Source organism: Coenobita brevimanus, chromosome 2, assembly GCF_032717465.1.
Source record: "Coenobita brevimanus isolate Jiangsu-jjx chromosome 2, ASM3271746v2, whole genome shotgun sequence".
In the NCBI taxonomy this organism is placed as follows: Eukaryota; Metazoa; Arthropoda; class Malacostraca; order Decapoda; family Coenobitidae; genus Coenobita; species Coenobita brevimanus.
The window spans coordinates 8,384,803-8,406,284 of record NC_136955.1 but is presented as its reverse complement, the minus strand read 5'-3'; positions in this window follow the sequence as shown (position 1 = coordinate 8,406,284).

The following is a 21,482-nucleotide window of genomic DNA, read 5'->3' as shown; positions in this document are numbered from 1 at the left end:
TATTGCCTATGATCTCCAGTCTTCCACACGCAATATGTTCAAGCATCTCGAAATGAACAGATTTGAATTTGGCCCTCTGTTATCTTGTTTTTGTTTTTTCTTAGAGGGAATAATTTGCGGACTCGTAGTCTTTTATTTCTTCCCCATGCTTATATATATATATATATATATATATATATATATATATATATATATATATATATATATATATATATATATATACCCTCAGATTCTTTAAATTGCTCCTCTCCTTCCTCTTCCTTCAATCTTCTCTCGTCTCCATCTTTCCTTCCTCTCCTCCTTCTATCCTTCCCTCTTCTCATTCTCTCCCCCCCGCCTTCCCTCTTTTCTTCTTCCCTTCCACTCTTTCCTTCCGTCCTAAGCTATTTTTTCTTACCCCGCTTCTTCTCATTCTTCTTTTGCCCTCTTTCTTTCCCATCATCCTTCCTTTTCTCTTTTCTTCTTTCCTTCCTCGGTTTTCTTTCCTTACTCTTTACATTCATATCCCTCCCTTCCCCACCTTCCTTCCAGTCTCGTCCCCCTTCTCTTTCCATCCTCTCCTTCACTCTCCCCTCTTTCTTCCCACTCCTTTCCTCCTATTCCTATTCCCTTCCCACCTCCCCGTCAGTTTAGCCTGCACGCTTACAAGTTCCCGACTCTGCTTTCGAATTTGTGTTTGTAAATTAGTTTCGTGTGTGTGTGTGTGTGTGTGTGTGTGTGTGTGTGTGTGTGTGTGTGTGTGTGTGTGTGTGTGTGTGTGTGTGTGTGTGTGTGTGTGTGTGTGTGTGTGTGTGTGTGTGTGTGTGTGTGTGTGTGTGTGTGTGTGTGTGTGTGTGTGTGTGTGTGTGTGTGTGTGTGTGTGTGTGTGTGTGTGTGTGTGTGTGTGTGTGTGTGTGTGTGTGTGTGTGTGTGTGTGTGTGTGTGTGTGTGTGTGTGTGTGTGTGTGTGTGTGTGTGTGTGTGTGTGTGTGTGTGTGTGTGTGTGTGTGTGTGTGTGTGTGTGTGTGTGTGTGTGTGTGTGTGTGTGTGTGTGTGTGTGTGTGTGTGTGTGTGTGTGTGTGTGTGTGTGTGTGTGTGTGTGTGTGTGTGTGTGTGTGTGTGTGTGTGTGTGTGTGTGTGTGTGTGTGTGTGTGTGTGTGTGTGTGTGTGTGTGTGTGTGTGTGTGTGTGTGTGTGTGTGTGTGTGTGTGTGTGTGTGTGTGTGTGTGTGTGTGTGTGTGTGTGTGTGTGTGTGTGTGTGTGTGTGTGTGTGTGTGTGTGTGTGTGTGTGTGTGTGTGTGTGTGTGTGTGTGTGTGTGTGTGTGTGTGTGTGTGTGTGTGTGTGTGTGTGTGTGTGTGTGTGTGTGTGTGTGTGTGTGTGTGTGTCTCCCGCCTTAACCTTTTCATGCCCATAACTTTTCTTTTGATCCCTCCTGACGATTTATTCAGCTTACGAGAAGACTTTGGTAGTAAAGTGGTTAATGAAGGCCATATCTAGCCATCCCCCTCTCAATGTAGAGTTGACCCCAGGAGATTCTACACTGAGTTACAAGCCAAATAATTTCTTGTGTCCCAGGAAGGGTGGTAACCAAACAATTAAACAGACGCTTGGTAGTATAGCAAGTTAATGAGCTTCAAAAAATGTGGCCGCTAAGGGTTTATATCTGTGGAGAAAAAGGGGTTTGCTACTCATATAATGTCGCCGTAGGATTGGCCAAGTTCACCTTAAATGTCAGGGTTAAACAGCTTACCCCTAGGCCTCTGCGCTCCTACTGATAACAGATAGATAGATAAAGATACACAGATAGATAGATAGATAAGGGAAGGATGTTCAGTTGTGAATGTATTAATTAAAGCGACGAGTATATTTAACCTCTCCAGTCCGAAAAGCCTCTCATAAGCTGAATAAAATCGTCTATTATCAGGGAAAATAATTATAGGTACAATTCTCATAGTAAAAGGGAGGGAGGGAGTTACCACGCCCAACACAGCCTGTCTTTGGCACGTCCGACTCTTCCGATTATGCAGCACACGTCCGCCCAATAATTTACGCCCAATAATTCCTGGAAATAAATAAATACGCATAGAATTTACCGGGAAAGACAACTAACCTACACATTAATAACTTTCAGTACAATACGCTTCATTGGTTCACCCCAAACGAATTTTAATTTCCTTCTGTCAAGGAATGGATATGCTATTATATTCTTGCTAGTAAAACTATTCTGTCCAAGGATGTTGCAAATTCGTTACTGAGGGAATAGATTAACTCTATATATATGTCCTCCTGCATCACTAACCCCTCCCTCCCAATAACCCTCTCTCTCACTACTATCTCCCCAATCACTTTCTGAATCCCACAACACTCCCCACCGCTCTCCCCATCATGCACCACTGTACCTCTCCTCCACCACTGTCCCCCCTTTCCCTCCTTTCCCGCCAGTGCCATTCCTCCCCATTACTGCTCCCTCAATCATCACTGTCCTCTCTCCCCCACCGCTGTCCCTTCTCCCCCATCAATGTCCTCCCTACCCCACCAATGATCTTCCCCCACCAGTGTCCTTCCACAACTGTCGTTTCTCATCCATAAATGTCCTCCCTCCTCCACCTCTGTTCTCCCTCTACCAGAACTGCCTCCCTCCACCACAACTATCTCCCCTCCTCCACCATTGTCTCTCTTCCCTTCACTACTCTCCAGCCTCCTCCAACACTGTGATCCCTCCCCCATCATTGTCCTTCCTACTTCACTATTCTCCTTTTGCCTCACCTTTCCTCTCCCTCCAGTTGACCCCTTCTCCCCACTATCTCCAACCCTTCTATCCCATCTCCCTACCTCTTTCCCCCTCCTTCTCCCTGCCTTCTACTCCCACGCCCCCGCCCACTATCCCCGGATATAAAAGTTTTATCGGTAGTGAACCCCCGTGATTTACCGTCGTGCAGTACCATGGCGTCTTTATATTCCATTTTTGCATAAGATAGACGATTGTATGCACGTGACGAAAGACTCCTGGTAGTAAAGGAGTTATAAACATTGTCCATTAACTCCCTTTACTACCAGGAGTTATTATTTTTTTTTTTATTGTCCCATGCCAAGGAACTAATTTTTGTCTTACTGTTAACGCAACTAAGCGATTATAACCAGCTTAAGAGAAATCTCTTGTAATATACTGTAGAGGTTACTGAAGGTATATCTAACCCTTGCAGGTCGGCAAGGCTATCCTTAGTTAATCATTATTTTATGTGGACTGCAAAGAATAAATAAATACATAAATAACAAAGAAAATAAACAAGAAAAATGTCGTCGGACGGAAAGGGCTGAGAGAATGATTTACTATGGAAGAACTCCCTTAGGTTGCGAAAAAAAAATCATGCAAGGTTATTGGAAATGCATTACGAACACCATTAGTGTAAGGATAATGTATGTACGTGAGACATTAATTTACCCAATTAAAAAAAAAAAAAAAAGTCCAGAATAATACTAAGAGCACATAATTATCGACCCAAGGGTCAGTCTTGGGTTCTTCTGTTCGTCGGCTGGACGCGCTGACCAATATACCATTGCTATCCTGAGTACATGAAGGTACTGCTCTCACACAAGTAATTAAACTCTGGAGACTTGACAGTGAACTCATTAAAATCAGAGCCAATTTACTGCCGACACACAATAATTGCACAACACCGGGACAAAGGGAAAGATTTACCGCTTCTAGTAAATAATGACTTAAAGCTGAGCTGCCTGCACGTCTGAGGGAAAAATATGAAATCATGAAAATAAAAAAAACAGAAGGGGATGGCGGTACAATTTTTGAGCTTGTTAAGAGTGAATATTTTCCCATTCCAGGAAACTTAACTGTCATAGGGTTGTATATTCAAGCTTATCACTTTCCCTAAATCTACAGCATTATCAAAACGAAGGTCACTGAGCTTTAACTGACGCGAGCAAGGATGATGTGACATGAATGAGTGTGAATTTACGGGAAAGAGTGTTAGTTGACGTGAATGATATGATTTTAATCCAGTACCGCGGGATACATGGTGTGATATTAAAATGGCAGATGATGATTTACGAATTCAGACATAGTGAACGTGTGACATATTATTCAGGTTTCTTCTCCATGGCACCCCTCCTGCATGCACACATTTGTTCCAACTTTCCTGCCAGTTATGGAAGCATCACTGGAACTTTTCTTTCTTTATGCTCTTCAGGATGTTCGCCATTAAGACTGGATCTCGTGTCAAAGTGATGACTTTTGCACGAACTTCGGCTTTGGGAATCAAGAGTACATACAGTGCTAAGTCGGGGTACATGGTGGATGTGACTGACTGGAATACAAAGTGACCCAAACATAACGCTCCACTTCCACTCCACTAGGCGCTTTCTCTTGTGCTGTGGGGACGGCTCAGTAACTATTATCAGAATTCAACCTGTCTCATTCATTCATTTTCAATTCCAAATGCCACAGCCACACCCACGGTAGCCGACTGAGTCGTCCACTCGACGCATTGCTCAATAACACTTGAGTTTCTGGTGGAGCGTTATTTACAGCCAACCTTTTTGTTTTTCTGCCATACTTTGCAGGGTAACTGGGGCTGCGTTGCTGGGCGCAGTGTTGTAATGAGGCAGCCACCGGCCATTCTACTTTTTGCGTCGTATCTCACTGCTTGATGATAACGTTTCAATACTTCCAGGTAAAAAGCGGTATATTGTAGTAATAGACCTTGGGAGAAAATTTCGTTTTAAATGTTAGAGTACCACTTTCATTAATATTGTGCAGTTCATTTGTTACCTCTTCTAACGAAGTTGGAGTTGGTTATGTATTCACCTATGTTTGTTTGTCTGTCTGTCCAGACGATATCTCCAAAAGTTCTCAATGAATTTCAATGAAATTTTGTGGAAGTGTGGGCCATGGGCCAAGAAGCTGTGATTAAATTTGAAGGCGGATTCGGATCCGGATCCATAGTATCCAGCACAATATCTCCAAAAGGCCTCAATGAATTTCAACCAGTTATTGTGGAAGGGTGGGCCATGGCCCAAGGAAAAAATTGTTTAAAAATTTTGGGGCGGATCCGGATCCGGATAATTTTTAATGGCAAAGGCATTGGCAGAGGTATGAGCTCTCTGAGTGCTTTCTAGTTTTAAATGTTGTAGTATACAGTACATCCATAGACAACAGCATGACACTGCTATTATATTGTGTGTCTATTGCCAGGCGCCTTAATCCCGTAAGAGAGGGCCACAAACAAATTGCCTCCATGTCGCCCTGTTCCACGCCATTTCACTGCCCTCCCCCCAGCTCACCCCCCCCCTCTTATACTTTTCCACTCCAACCCTCCATCTCATCCTAGGCCTTCCGCTCCATATCCCACCCTCCACTTAACTCACATGCACTCTCCTCGTCAGTCTCTCGCTCTCCATCCTCTCCACATGTACAAACCACCTCAGCGTATTTCTCTTAACTCTTTCTGTCACACCCACATCCACACCACAACGCTCCTTCACTTCCTTATTTGTCAGTCTGTCTCTCCATGTAACTTCACATGCTCCTTTCGGCTCATTTAAACTCCTCTCACTCTTGACTTGTGTCCTTCTAACAAGGTCCAAGTTTCACATCCATACGTTAGAGTTGGTATCACAATACCTTACTATCATGCAGAGACTTTTTTATTTTCATGCTCACTTCACTGTTTCCTATCGCTGCTTTCAAAGAACAAGCAACCTTTCTTCTTTGTTGTACTCTTTCAAGCACTTCATCCTCCAAAGTTCCATTCTTACTCATGACACTATCTATGCACTTAAATGTTCTCAACTTCTCCATTTCCCCATCATCTAACGTTACTGTACATTCACCGATTTCATTTCTCTATAAGACCATAGCTTTACTCTTCCCTGCATTCACCTTTAGATTCTGTTTCTTACACACACTACTAAACTCATTCACTAAGCCTTGCAGTTCCTCTTCCTCTTCACATAACAATACAGCATCATCTGCAAACAACAATACAGGAAGTTTCCAAGCATTGTCTTCTCTCATTACGGCCACCCCAACATCCACTGCTCTACTTGTATCTCATTTATAACCCCATCCATATACAGATGGAACAACCATGGAAACATAACACATCCCTGTTTCAATCCAACATTCAGTTAGGAGAAATTCAATCAGTTCATCATCCACACGCACTGCAGCCTTAGCAACCTTACACATTCTTTTCACGGCATTCAACAACTTCACATTTACTCCTTATATTCATAATAATTTCCACATTTCTTGTCTCTGCACTCTGCCATATGCTTTCTCCGTATTCATGAAGGCTGCATACGTCTTTCCCTTCTCTGAATTATTTTTCACTAAAGACCCAAGGATGAATATTTGATCTACACAACCTCCTCCCTTCCTAAACACCTCCCTGTTCTTCTCAAACTAATTCCCATGTTAATTCCTTAAACCTGTCAATAAGTATCTTATCATATACTTTGTCTGTTGCATTAAGACAAATGCCTCTATGATTACCACATTCTTCTTCCCTTTTGCTTAGTGTGGGGAATAATTATACCTGATTTCCAACGCTCCGCGACTCTACCTTCCTCTCAGGCATATCTGCACATGTTTCATGTCTATTCTATTACTATCTCTCCCCCATGCTTTATCATTTCACCACACACTCCATCAATTCTTGAGGCTTTCTCCATTTTGACTATCTTCATTGCTTCCACTGTTTCCATCCTACTGATCTCTCTCTCCCTTATCCCCACTCTCCTTCTGCCAGCCATTCCCCAGTCACTTATACACGCGTTACTTTCATTCTCTATGTTTAACAGTTTTTTTAAATGTTCTCTCCATCTGCTCACATTTTCTCTCTTCTCCATTACCAATCTACTGTATTTATTTTTCAGTCCTCTATTAACTTCTTTATCACCCTGTCTAGGTCTCCTTACCTCCTTCCAGAACATTTTCTTACCTTCTCTCCACTTTACACTCAAATTTCTTCCAAATTCCTCATCCATTCTCTTCTCACTCTCTCTTGCTTTTCTTTTCCCTTGTCCCTTCCTCTCTCCACATATAGCTCTCTCTTCCATCTCCCAAATTCATCCTCCACTCACAATATGCTTTCTTCTTTTGTGCTACAGCTTTCCTCACCCCTTCATTCCACCATGCTGTTCCTTGCACCCCGTTTTGTTTTCTCTTCACCCCACACACCACCTCACATGCTGCACAGATTTGTTGTGTAAATACCATCCACCTCCCTTATCTACTCCACATCATATTTACCTACGGTAATCGCTCCTCCACTTCTCTCTTATATTCTGCCTTTTTCCCATCCTCTTGCAACCATTTTACCTTCCTTGCATGAACTACTTTCTCCCGTCCTTCCCTCCCTCTATTCCTCCATTGCACTTGAACTTTAACTTTCACCACCACCAAGTGGTGGTCAGAAAGTCCACTCCCCGAAGCCTCTGTACGCTCTTGCATCCATTACATACCTTCTCATTCTGTCATCTGGCTGAATCGGTAGAAAGGCGGCCTGCAGCCCTAATGGACCCAGGGTCGAATCCCGGCTGGGGCAGGGAACAGTTTAAGGATTTGAATTTCCTAAAAGCAGACTTTCCAGATCTACCAGATGACCCACCGACATTTCGCAAAAATACCCCAGCTAATACCAATACACCAGTCCTGTATGAGACAACCCTAGCATGTATTCAGCATGGATGGTGGGTGTTAGCGCCGAAGTGGTGACATGTGGAGGTGTAGGAGGACTATTGGGCCTCGGAATAGGTCACTGTCCCCAAGAAATAGGCCCTGAAGCCTTTGCCCAAAGTCGGACACGTAAAAAAAAAAAAAATCAATCAGAGCCTTCCGTTCATTCAGTTTACCCCCCACGCTTCTCATCACTCGCTACGTATACCTGTGGATCATTTTGTGCCTAAAGAGGGAATTGGCTATACCAAGCCCCTCCTTGCACAAGCGTCCACTAGAGCACTACCATTCTCATCCACTTCTGCAGGCACACCCCATTCACCAGCTACTCCATCCACCTTCACATTCTCTACTTTTCCATTCATATCTCCAATCAAAAACACTCTCTCATTCCTCTCAAACTTTTCCACTATGCTTCCACATTAAATTTTGCCCAGAACTCTTCTTGCAGTGTGCTTGCACGGGCTTGCCTTAGCACATTCACACATACAATTGGCCACGTTTGTATTCCCACCTCCAACCTTACCCACACAATCCTTGAGCCAACTGATCCATACTGTCTTATATTCTCTTTCCATCTCTTGTGCACAACAAGACCTACATTTTCTTTTCCCTCCGATTCTCACCTACTCCATCACATATACCCCATCTTTACTCCCACTCTCTCACATTCTCACGTCACCATTTAGTCTCAGTTAATCCACATATTCCCACTTTTGCACCCTCAGGCACCCAGACAATCTTTCTCTTTTTCTCCTTTTTTATGATTATGTTCCATAAACATTTTCTGTATTTAGCTTAAAATAAGGCAAATTGGAACACCGTTTATTTGCAGTGGAATGATTGTAGGAAAATCTGTAAATATCAGGACTCCATATTATAATTACAAATCATAATAGATAGACAGATAAATAGATAGATAGACAGCTCTATGCGAGCCTGGGAATGGGCAATGAGCTTGCAAATTACACTGAGGAAAGCTGACGACAGTGGCCAGTAAGGAGATGATGCAGTTAGTTGTCAGCAATCCATCTGTGAACAAAGGCTTAGTGACCATATACACACATACACACATACTCACACACAGGCTTCTTAAACTTTCCATCCACAAGGAACACACGTGATACGTCTCCTGTTTCACCAGAATTTAGGAAAGAGCTCAGAAGGAGACAGGCCATAGAACAGGCAGGGAGTGGCAAGAAAGGCTTAGCAACTTGAGAGAGAGAGAGAGCGAGCGAGAGCGAGACAGAGAGATAGCTAGCGGGACTCTATACTTCGCTCTGTGTGAGAGACTTGTTAATATTTCCAAGACAAATAAAAATAGTCCCATACTATTCTTTACCTCTCCTGTCACTACATGACAAATGGGAAAGAAGATTAACTACTTACAAAGCTACTCCAGTATAATAACCGCTCGTCCACAAGTCTAATATAAATATAACTCAACAAGTAACCATAAAGGAACTACAAAGTCTTTTATGACATAAACACACCACTGTTAGAGAGAGAGTGCTATGATAAACAGCCAAATTTAGTCTGTCCTGGTATATGTGTGCTGAGTTGGGGTATCAGAGGTCACATCTAGTTAACCCGTGGATGCATGGAAATTTCATCACTCATTCTTGCAAGACTAAGGTCAATTTGACCTCAGTGGTATTTTACTAGTATCTGGCTGATTTACAATGGTTGATTTTCTCAGGTTTTATCTTGAATGTAACTAGAAATTTCTTACAATTTAGGATCACCGTATAACAATTTCATAAAAATACAATTGTTTATTTGAACTTAAAAGCACCACTCCAGCATTTTTTTTTTTTTTTTTTTATGCCAAGTCCCTGTTTTTCGGTTAGGGCTAGAGGACTTAGGTTTGGGCCATGAGGCAGTTTATTACCTGAGACCCTTCCTGATGTCTACCTCGACCCTTCGACCAGAGCGAGGCGCTCTAACCCACTGAGCCACAGCTGCCACACCGCTAGGTGACGGGAGAGCGCTACCTCTCCCAGCAGGGCGGCTACCAGGCAGGGCGGCTACCCGGCAGGGGCAAACTCGACCCTTCAGACTTGAGTCAGGCACTCTACCACTGAGCTACTCTGCCCCCGAAATGAAACCTAAGCACTACATTTGCTTGGATCCCGGGTCTCACTGACCAGACCCAGATATCTGCCTATGCTGGCTGCTGTGGTTCTATGCATCAGTACAAAATAAAACTAGCATGAAGTGCATCTTATACTTCTGTGTTCAAGAAATATGAATTTGCTGCACACTGCACACTTCTGGCAACTTTTTTTGTCATTGATTCGTAGACAAAACGCGCATCTAGATCTTTTTCTGCCAGTTTTGGATGGATCCTGACTCTTGAGGCACCCGGTTGTCGCGTTCATGAAACACAATATGATTCACTCAGCTCCTTTCCCAGTTCAGCGAAAAATATACGATATACATGATTTTTGTTCTGCATGTGCGATGGGAAAATTAATTTGGATATCATAGTACAAATGCGTTGTAGCAGGCAATCAAGCAAACTGCACCACACTAACACATGCCATCGTTTACCCCTGTATTTTGCACAATAGGTGCCAACCCGGTCAAACAACTGTCCCCGCCTTTGGTTGTGTTATATTACTGAATCCCCTCGGGTTTCTTCTTTGGCTCGTCCACCACGTCTGGAGACTTGTGATGACAACACAAGTATGATTTTATTCCACTTGGCCTTATAGGATATAAGTTGTACGGATATCTGGTCTTCGGTGTACACAAACGTACTGCTGTACAGTTCACGGCGTTTTGCACTGAACAACTCTTGGCACTTCTCTTTGGTTCTGACATGTTTCCACGAAGGACAGAGACTTCGCAGACAATTCTCTGGCCAATTTGATGCTAGTGAAAAAGTTGTTGGTGGTAATGTTTCTCTCTCTCTCTCTCTCTCTCTCACCCTCTCTCTCTCTCTCTCTCTCTCTCTCTCTCTCTCTGTATCTATCTACCTATCAGTGTATATAGATAGATAGACAGATAGATGGATAGATACAAATATATATACCATCTCTCCACTTACTAAATCTTTCCTCCGGCTCGCTTCCAGAAAATGAAAGGGAGTCGGATGAAGGATTTAGGGAGTGGAGAGATGGTATGGGCACAAAGGCTTGAGAGTAAATGCTGATAAAACAAAGCTAATTGTATGTAGGGTTCGTGGCTGTAATGTCAAAGATGGAGACTGGCCTTGTATGGTTTGCCACAAGAGCATGGGAAGTACTTCCATCTTGTGCAGTGTTTGTGATAAATGGGTGCATAAGTGATGTTGTGGTACTGGAGGTGACTGAGAGATAATTCTAACTTCATGTGTACGGTTTTCGGGGAGAATATGTGGATAATATTAGGCGAGAGAGGATTGATCTTGCTGGTGAGTCTCTCTAGTGTGTGGAAAAGTTTTGTTATGTGGGAGACTTATTATGTGCTGGAGGTGGGGCTGGAGCTAGCTGTGTGGCTAGAGTGAGGAGTGGCTGGAGGAAGTTCAGGGAGCTGTTGCCACCCCCTGACAATGAGAGGACTCTCCCTCCGTGCTAAGGGATCTTTGTATGAGGCATGTGTCGGGAGTGTAATGCCTTATAGTAGTAAGACCTGGCCAGTAAAGGAGGAGGATATTCGCAGGCTCAAACGTACAGAAATGACAATGATTAGATGGATGTGCAGTGCATCCTTGAATGCGAGGCCTGGGGGGGAGGGGGCTAGGTTAACGATGTAAGAGTGAAGAGGTAGGATGGGGCTGGAGTGTACTGGTGTTGTAATGAAGAGAGGTAGATTGAGATGCTTTGGGCACGTGGAGAGGACGGGGGATGATGATTGGGTGAAGGTGAGAAATATTAATGCGAGGGGTAGTGTTGCGAGGGGTAGACCGAAAAAGATCTGGAACGAAGTCACTGAGTATGACCTCAGGAATAAAGGACTGAACAGGGAAGTTGCCAGAGATCGAGCAACATGGAGAGCTGTCATTTGGTTACCAAGACCAACGCATGCAAACATGTTGGAGCTTTTAAAAAAGAAACGATATATATATATATATATATATATATATATATATATATATATATATATATATATATATATATAGATAGATAGATAGATAGATAGACAGACGGACAGATAGATAGGTATAGATATATAGATATATTTGTGTGTGTGTGTGTGTGTGTGTGTGTGTGTGTGTGTGTGCTTCACAGACCTGCGACGAAATATAAAAAGGTTTAAGTGAATTTCATGACAGCTGTAACGATGCAGTTTACATTCTGACTACACTAATAACAAGGCAAGTATAATAAAAAAAAATACTAAATGAAATATAATTTGCTTTTTTGGCAAACGTAAAAAAACTCAATAAATAAATCTCATATTTGCTGACCCGACAATTTATCCTTGCGCTGCCATAGATGTTAGTATTCTAGTCCCTTATTATACAGAATTAAATGAGAGAGAGAGAGAGAGAGAGAGAGAGAGAGAGAGAGAGAGAGAGAGAGAGGCCTGACTGAACAAATTCCGGTAACGACATTAAATATAATTTTTATCCCTTTCACTGGAATGATGCCATTTTTTTATATATATATTTTCTATCTTCAGACGATTTTCTTCAGCTTAGAAGAGGTTTTTCGAACTGGAGTGGGTTGGATATTAACTTCATTATTCCCTTTAATATTAAGGTGTTCTTAATTTATCTGTAAAGCAGCATCACTAATAAGATTTTTACTATGTCCTTGGGCTGACTGGGTAATCTCATATCTTTATTTCTCTAAGTCCTTATTTTCATTCCGTTTATTACGATGGCGCACTTTTTTTCAGTCTAACCTTACATTATTTTACTTTATTTAATTTAAGCAGGGCCTCCTCTTGCAGTCAAGGTGTTATTGTCTCTTTGTTCTTGATTACCGTAGGTTTTTACTTTCAATTCCTTTACTTCGTTGGCATATTTTAATTGACAACCTACCACCAAATTTCGTTACTTAAGTTATTAAGGTCCGTTGTGAGTTGAGAAGTTAATGAGGGTTTTGCCTAATCACTCAGAATTATACGAATATTTCTCCTTACCTGAAAAACATCACCTGGAAAGCGGAAGACTAGAATAATAAGACCTCAGTGCAATTCCCATCACTGGGAGCCAGATTTTAGATGAAAAGGATCCTAGCAGTCAAATGGCTAAAATCATTCTCATTTCTGTTACGGAAACACTTGCATATTTTCACTGAGGTTAACGCCAAGCAGTATTATTCTGCTCAGCAGTTAGCTAGTACTTTAAGTTGACAACATTACCAGTCGAATACACGCTTGTCGTAGTAGTAGTTGCGACCTCAGGCTTATCTGAAAACGAACCCAGTGGACTGCAGGCTTGAGTTTCCCTTGTCCTGCGGTCAATCATCCTCCTTTTGAAGAATAGGGAGAGAACTGAGGGACGTTTGTATGACCAGACAGTCGAGCCACCCGATCATATAAGAGCCACAACGAGACGTCCCTCTGCAGCACCAGTATAAGTTTGTATTTGATCTTTTTAACATCTTCACTCAAAACATTTCATTGGTATTCCACTTTCTTTTATCTCACAATAATAATTAAGTAGGAAATAAACCCTGGTAGTTAAATGGTTGCTGATGGCTGTATCCAACGTCGGCTGCTCAATAAGGCTCTCCTGATCCATATTAAGTAAAGGTTGTCATTGTATTGAGAAGTACAGGAGTCACATAAGTACTATCGTTAAGAGAACAAATGAAGATTTTGCATAGATGCGAGAATTTCCAGATGACAAAAGGTAAATATTTCTCCTGTTTACACCAAAAATCCTCTTATTTATAGCCAGATGCCTAAATCCCATAAGTAGAGACCACACACAAATATACACGTCGTCTGTCCTCCGCCATTTGGCTACCCCCCCCCTCACACCCTCGACTCTCATAAATGTCTGCACTCCATCTCTCCATCTCATCCTTGGTCTCCCCCCTCTCCCTCTCCACCTCACTCTCGTACATTCTTTTAGTCAGTTCCTCTTTCTCCACACACACACACACACACACACACACACACACACACACACACACACACACACAGTCTCACTCTCTCCTCCCCCCCCATCTCTCTCTCTCTCTCTCTCTCTCTCTCTCTCTCTTCATCCAGCCCCCACCTGTCACTCTCACATCCCCTCACTCTTCACACTTACTCTTCTCTCATTCCCGAATGTCACATACCACACAGTTCCCCAAGATGAAATGAGTTTTGTGCGTGAGAGTGAGTGTGTGGTGTGGTGATGTGGTTGCGCCGTAAGCAGGTGGTGTAGCAGTGGGTGGTAGTGGTGGTGTGGTAGTACAGTGGTGTGGTGGTGTGGTACTTGGGTGGTGTAGTTGTTAGGTGGTGTGGTAATTTGATGGTGTGGTCGTTTGGTGATGTGGTGGGGTGGTAGTGCGGTGGTGTGATAGTGTGGAAATGTTGTGGTGTAGTAGTGTGGTGATGTGTAATGTAGTATTGTGATGGTGTGGTGTTGACGTAATGTTCTTTGTGTGTGTGGTTGTGGGGCAGTATGCGGGTAGGATAGGTGATAATGACTGTTATGACTTTTTGACAGAGCAGTTGTGTGGTGCTGTGGTATTGTGTGGTTGTTTTCTGGCACGGCGTGTGGTGGTGTGGTAGTGTGGTGGGGTCTCGTGTGGCAGTGTGATTGTATGATGATGCTGAGGCGTGGTGATGTGGTAATGAGACAGTTTGTTGATTTGGCATTATGGTGTTTTGGTAGTGTGGTTGTGTTCCTGTGTTGAAGAGTGGCTGTGCAGTTGTGTAATGGTTGCGCTAGAATGGTTGTGTGATGATGATGATGTTGTGCGAAGGTGCTTTTGAGTGGTAATGTGGTGGGATGACAGTAGCTGTGCTGGTATTTTGATGGAGTGGTTGTGTGGTAGTGTGGTGGAATGATAGGAACTGCTGATATTTTGGTGGGGTGGTTGTGTGGTAGTGTGGTGGAGTGATAGGAACTGCTGATATTTTGATGGAGTGGTTATGTGGTGATATGGTGGAGGTGATGAGGGTAGCCTGTTCTCAGTGCTATCTTTAGATGAATATATTAAACTTAGGAATACAAACATATACAAGGTGGTCTGTAAATAGCATTCCACTAGACATTTCAGTAGCAGTATCTTTTGCGATGTGGAGACGGCTCAGTTAGCTAGTGTGGTGGGTGTGGCTGTGGTAGTAGAAGATGAATAAATTATACAGGGTAGATACTGATAACACTGACTTCCCAACAACACACGAGAAATTAACTGGCGGGGTGGAAGTGGGGCGTTATATATGGGCCACACTGTGCAAAGGAGGGCAAGCTGCAGCAATCTCCGTTCGCCATCTTAGTATAATATCGCTTATATTGCAGCTTAGTCTTACTGTTGCCACACAAAGCTAATCAACACAGAGATCCATATATAGTCCTTTTACTTTAACTTGGCCCAGATAAATTTTGTCCTGTTGAACTTATTAGCCCAGTGGCAGGGTAAGTGTGCGTCCACATGTGTGCTCGAATAAGTGGTGGCAACATGTAAGCAAAACAATGACGAACACGCTGCAAACATATTGGGAACTGCACTGTCTAGATCATGTTGGCATTTGGGGGAGGCGGTGGCTCAATCGGTAGAGAGGTGGCCTGTAGTTCCAACGGACCCAGGTTCGAATCCCGGCTGGGGCAGGGAACAGTTTAAGGATTTGAATTTCATTAAATCAAGCTTTACTGATCTACCAGAAGACCTGCCGACATGTAAAAATACCCCCGCTAATACCAATACACCAGTCCTGTATGAGACAGCCCTAGCATGTATTCAATATGGACGGTGGGTGTTAGCGCCGAAGTGGTGACATGTAGAGGTGTATGGTATGTAGGAGGACTGCTGGGCCTTGATAGCAGGCTGTGAAGCCTATGCCCAGAGTCGGACACACACACAAAAAAAAAAAAAAACATTATGATAAAGTCTTATCTGCCTGGTTTGGACACATCCCTTCGCCTCTGCTGCCAGTGTTCGAAGCTGCACTGAAATATGTTTGCATAGGCCTACATCTGTCCAAATACATGTACCCAAACATGTTGCCAGCTGTGTTGTTAACACATGCTCGAGGGCACATGTGGACGAGCCCAAAGACGGTATTGTGACCCTTTATCTTTTCCACAGTACTTCTTCATGACTAGCACCATATTATAGTGCTAACCTCCTATTACAGCTCAGCTTTCAGGTATGGAGAGGTGGAAATTTTTGGCCAAGTAAAGAGAGTATAGTACTGAGGGTTACGTAAGTTTGGCCTAATTCCTAGAGCTTCAAGTGACTATCCCAGGCTGGATTCAGTGGCTACCAGATAGGCAGAGAAGATATAAACAAGCGTACTCAGGTTGAAAGGGTTTATAGTTTTAGCCTCATGACATCATTGAGATTTCATTGTTGCTACCAACGGATGGTTTCATTTGGCTTACAAGATCCCCCCCCCTCCCCCCTTTCCCCAATACTTATCCGAATAGAAAACGCCTCCAGTCCAGAACTCCCTTAGCTCAGGTGATACATTTCTGTAATTTATTCTTGCCGATACCAGACGATTTTATTAAGCAAAGGAAAGCCACCTATAACGGGTAAATGAATGCAGTGCCTAACCCCTCCAGTTCCATTAGTCTATCTCTAGTTGAATCAAATCGTCTGGAGACAGTTATAATAAGATACTAAACGTCATCGAATTCGTGCCATGAGTTCTTACATCTGATTCGGCTACCTTTAAGCGACTTTATTCGGTTTAAGAGATATGCCCTTCGTCCTGAAAAATTTGCAGCATTCGATCCAATGACGTATTCCACATTAGATTCTTTCTATTGCCAGATGATTTTTTCAGTAAGAACTTAATAGAAATAGGGAGGTAAAAGATAGCTTTTTCCGACTCCACTTCCAAAGATCTTCCCTAAGATAAATATAATTACCTGGACATAGTGAGAATAAACCAGCAGATTATATCACCTGTAGAGTTATTATTTTGTTTTATCCCAGGCTCAGTTAAAACATGAGACCAGTGGACTGGAGTTGCCATCAAACCATCATCATCCTTTTGTGAGATGGTGAGTAAGTCACGAAACGTTTATGTAATCGGTTAGTGTAGCCGCCTATCGGTGCCATCAAGTGAAGGCGTCACTCTCCAGCACCACTGCAGTGTCGAATAAATGCCAAATGAAAAATAAACGTCGAACCTCATGAACACACGGCAGTATACGAGATATTGTACTTTTTTTTAAATCTACGACATCGTATGATTATAAAAGCAATTAGAATAAAACTGCATGAATATTTTTCAGTAATATTTTTTTTTTCTGTAACGTTCAAAGGCTAGGGCCTCTGGGTGTGAAGCAAATTGCATACTTCTGAAACACTTTAAAAGTAGTGGATATTAGCACCAGTATTTACAGAGCATTTTTTCGTCATTTATTTATCTGCCAGAGGCCATAGGAAAGTGAAAATGCTTAGTTTGACGATTGCACATTAAGTGACAAATTGCTGTACCTGAGTCTTAGGCTTCTGAAGAATGTGATGCATTTTTTTTTTTCCCACAAGGCGATTGAGTAACTGACGAACTAATGATTCAGTGATTTATTTTCCAGCAAACAAAGTGACTCGTGAATTAGATGGCCGAGTACACGAATTTCCGCAATTATATACCTTCTTCACCTCCAGTAAGGGTGTTGGAGAGGGACGCCTTCGTGTGGTGGCACTGCTATAGCTGGATGGTTCAACTGCCTCGTTATACAATCGTCCTAATCTACATCCCTATCCCCCAAATGGTGAATGGGAGACTGCACGAGGTAGATCATCTGAGCCTGTAGATCAATGGGTTCACATTTCAGATGAACCTGGGAGTACGGCAACAACCACAACTACTACCCCAGTAGGTGATGCGTATCATATTCCTGCTGTCACTAGACGATTTTATTAATCTCTCATGATCCCACTGGAAGTGAAGAATTGATCAATGCCTCATGTAATCTTTCAAGCTCGAGAAGTTTATCCTAAGTTGCACTAAAGATTTCATCATTATTATATAATCAGGCAACTGAGCCACCTGGTTATGTCAGTGCCACCACACGTACCGTACAGGCCCCTCTCCCCCAGCATAGAGTAAGAGTGAACCTCTTTAGAATGAGGACGAGCTTTGTAATCAGTTTTTATTACAACCAGTTAATTTTTTTTATCTTAGGATAGGATTCTATTAGCGAAGACGAAAGCGGAGGCTATAACTAACCATTTCAGTTAAATATGTATATATGTCGTAAGCTGAATAAAATCGTGAGGAAATAACAAGAATAAAAAAAATCCATCAATTTAATGTAAAGGTGGCAGTCGTTGTCGTAGTCGTAATAGTAGTAGTAGTAGTAGTAGTAGCAGTAGTAATAATAGTGGTAATGGTAGTAGATCAATCAACCATCAAGTTTTACTTCGTATCACGTGATACATGTACAGTTGTACCATTACAAGTCATAGATAAGGGACAGAGTTATGTATGAGTTTTTTTTTGTTTTTTTTTATGCGAGGAAGAGGGAACCAAAGGCCATGAAAAAGTTCACGAGCTGTTAAGTTATGGATTCATCTCAGAAGTGGAGTAATATAGCTATATACAGCACTGAATAAAGTAATCAAAACAGAGTAAGTTCCGCATATACATTTTGCATCCCTCCAACTTGATAATTTTTTACGCAGTGTATTCTTGCATTTATCATGTGTTTTTTCATATTTCAGTGTCATAAATTTTTCTAAATATTGTCAACAGACGTGGATCATGTTGACCCAATGTAATAAAAGGATGAAACAACCCAACCAAAACATTATTTCTCCTATTAAATAATTTTAAATACCGAGCCTGAACAAATTCTACATGGTGTCTTAGTAAAAGCAGCCCTGCTGCCTTTGGCACTCTGTGGTTGTTTATAATTCTGGTAAATTATGTAATCTTTTTTTTTAGCACTTGCATATACACTCTCAAAAGTTTTAAAAAATTATCTTAACATTTCTTTCTTGCTCCAGAGATACAGCCCACAGTCAGGCACACAGTACACTTTAAACATATACAGGTCCGTTCAGAATACGAGGTCTGTTCAGAAAATTTACATTTCCAGCAAAATGATAGATACTCTCTTCAAGAAATAAAACTGCAGTATTTTTCAGTACCGCAAAGGCAGTCCCAACAAATCATGTGTCTTAAAGTAATTACCCTTACACTTTAACCGATAACTCACCGAGAGTGCATGCTAATTCATTCATTCATTCATTCATTCGTTCATTCATTCACTCATTCATTCATTCATTTATTCATAAGTTCATTCATTCATTTCTTTATTCTGTCTGTCTGTCTCTGTCTCTGTCTCTGTCTCTCTCTCTCTCTCTCTCTCTCTCTCTCATCGTAACCCCAGAAGCTTAAGCCACGCTGGGAAGTTTATTATGCAATCTCTACCCCTCAAGAAACGGTGCTGGGAAGTCACATATACCAAAAGGAATACAAAGAAAGTCTCAGTAACTGGAAAGAAGGCATAGAGTTCATCATGTACACCATAATAAAAAAAAAAAAATGGTTAGCCCTTTAAACAGTGGACAACTTTTTATATACTTATTTGTATTTTTTGCTCGCCACGATTGTTTTTTTTTTTTTTTCGATTACTAGAAACCTCTTTTAATAAAGAAGTTAATGAAGGCCAAATTTCATATTTCCAGTTCGTAAAGACTCTCCTAACTTGAGATTAATCGTTTTTACCTGAGAAAAAGTCGCAGTTATTATGAAAAACAAAAAGATAACGTGACGATGAAGAAAAAGGGTCAGAAAGATGAACTTAAGAAGACAGGAATTTAAAATAAGAGGAAAACGAAAATATCTTACGCCAGAAGGGAAGACAAACACAAAGTGACGAAATGCATCTGAGGGAAAATATGACCCTAAGTGAAAATCAATTAAAGTGAAAGGTTTATTGAGACAGGGAGGTCTAGCAAGAGTGATGGAAGGAGGTGCGGAACCCGTGGGACACCTTACACTCGGTTGGGGAGAGAGAGAGAGAGAGAGAGAGAGAGAGAGAGAGAGAGAGAGAGAATGAACGAATAAATGAATAAGTGTACACTCACTAAAAAAAATATCGGCACTCTTTTAGCGTGATAAAATTTGACGCATCGGACGATAAATCTGAACATAAACTCCCAGGTTAGCGTGCTTGGTTGGTATCCCTGATCTGCTGAGCCTTTGATCCTTGTTCATAGTGGCATCGGAGGCTTCGTAGCACCTCTTACTAAGCAATTTGTTGTGCTTGTTAATTATCACTGACTTTTACGTTGCTTAGAGAGTTTGAGTATGAACACAATTTTCATAGAAATTATAAGCGACGATCTTGGTATGTAATGTGCAAAATAAATAACTACCTTAGAAGTGTTACCGAAGAACCAGAAAGCCACTTTGAATATGAACACTGGTCATTCAATGCTCAAATTGTCCAAGTTGAAAAAGTTTCGTAGGCAACACATTCCTCATATTATATGCAAATCTAGACCCGTCTGAGGTAGAAGCCAGCAAAAAAGAAAAAAAAAAAAAAAAAAATCAATCACCCGCTCCGTGATGTTATCTTTGTCAAACTGGTGATAGACCATTCTCAGTTTCATAGTCCTTGCACGTGTTATTGATAGGGTTAACACTACGATAATGCTACGTTACATACTGTATATACTTTACATGCGTTGTTCATGGGGTGTTGTATATATCAGACAGTTAGGCCTATATAGTTTGCCATCAAATCATTCATATAATGCTGGTGGTGGTTGTCATTGTGCCATAACGTGTAACCTCGGATGCGATGGGTGCCAAGCAGATAAATGACACTTTGATTTCTGTATTATCTAGTGGATAATGTTTTACTACACTGAGACCTTCCTTCAAGCATTATGTCCATTGCTATGAATTATTCGTTGTACACGACATGAAGCTGCGGAAGTTATACTGTATCTGGAGAGAGATAGATAGATAGATAGATAGATAGATAGATAGATAGAGAGAGAGAGAGAGAGAGAGAGAGAGATGGGGGGGGGAGGCAGAGAGAGGATCAGGTGTACCAACTCACATAGCGACAGGGCTGTTCGGCCAGTGTGCCTAGGGAACAACTGCTACTACTCAGATAGCGTATTCACAACTTCTGTGCCAGCGATAGTTGCTATGGTTATCTAAGCAAGGGGAGACGATAATTATATCAGTGGGTGTACATACAGGTAAGCCACCTTTCCAGCACTCTCCTCTCTCAAACTGAGAGCTATAAAGAGTTATATAGTTACACAACTACTCGCAGTCAGGGAAAGCTTAGACATGACATTCTGAAGCTGGGCTAGGATTTGACAAAATCGGCTCCCAGATCCTAATTTTTTTCTTTTAAAATAGTTTGTTACATCACCCACAATAAGGCAGTTCAGTTTATTACCTTGTACGAGTGTTTTCTGTGCAATAGGGCAATTTTAGCATTTCCAGCAACATTAGTTGAAAGTAAAAAGTAGCCTACAAAGTCTGACATTTCGTACTACGGACATATCTAGCAGATCGGACTGTTAAGAAAGGTCGTAATAAAAACATTGTTGGAAGGACACAAGTCAAGAGTGAGAGCAGTGGAAATGAGTTATTTGAGAGGAGCCTGTGGAGTCACGTGGAGAGACAGGCTGACGAATGAGGATATAAAGGAGCGTTGTGGTGTGGATGTGGATGTGATAGGAAGCGTTATGAGGAACACACTGAGGTGGTTTGGCCATGTGGAGAGG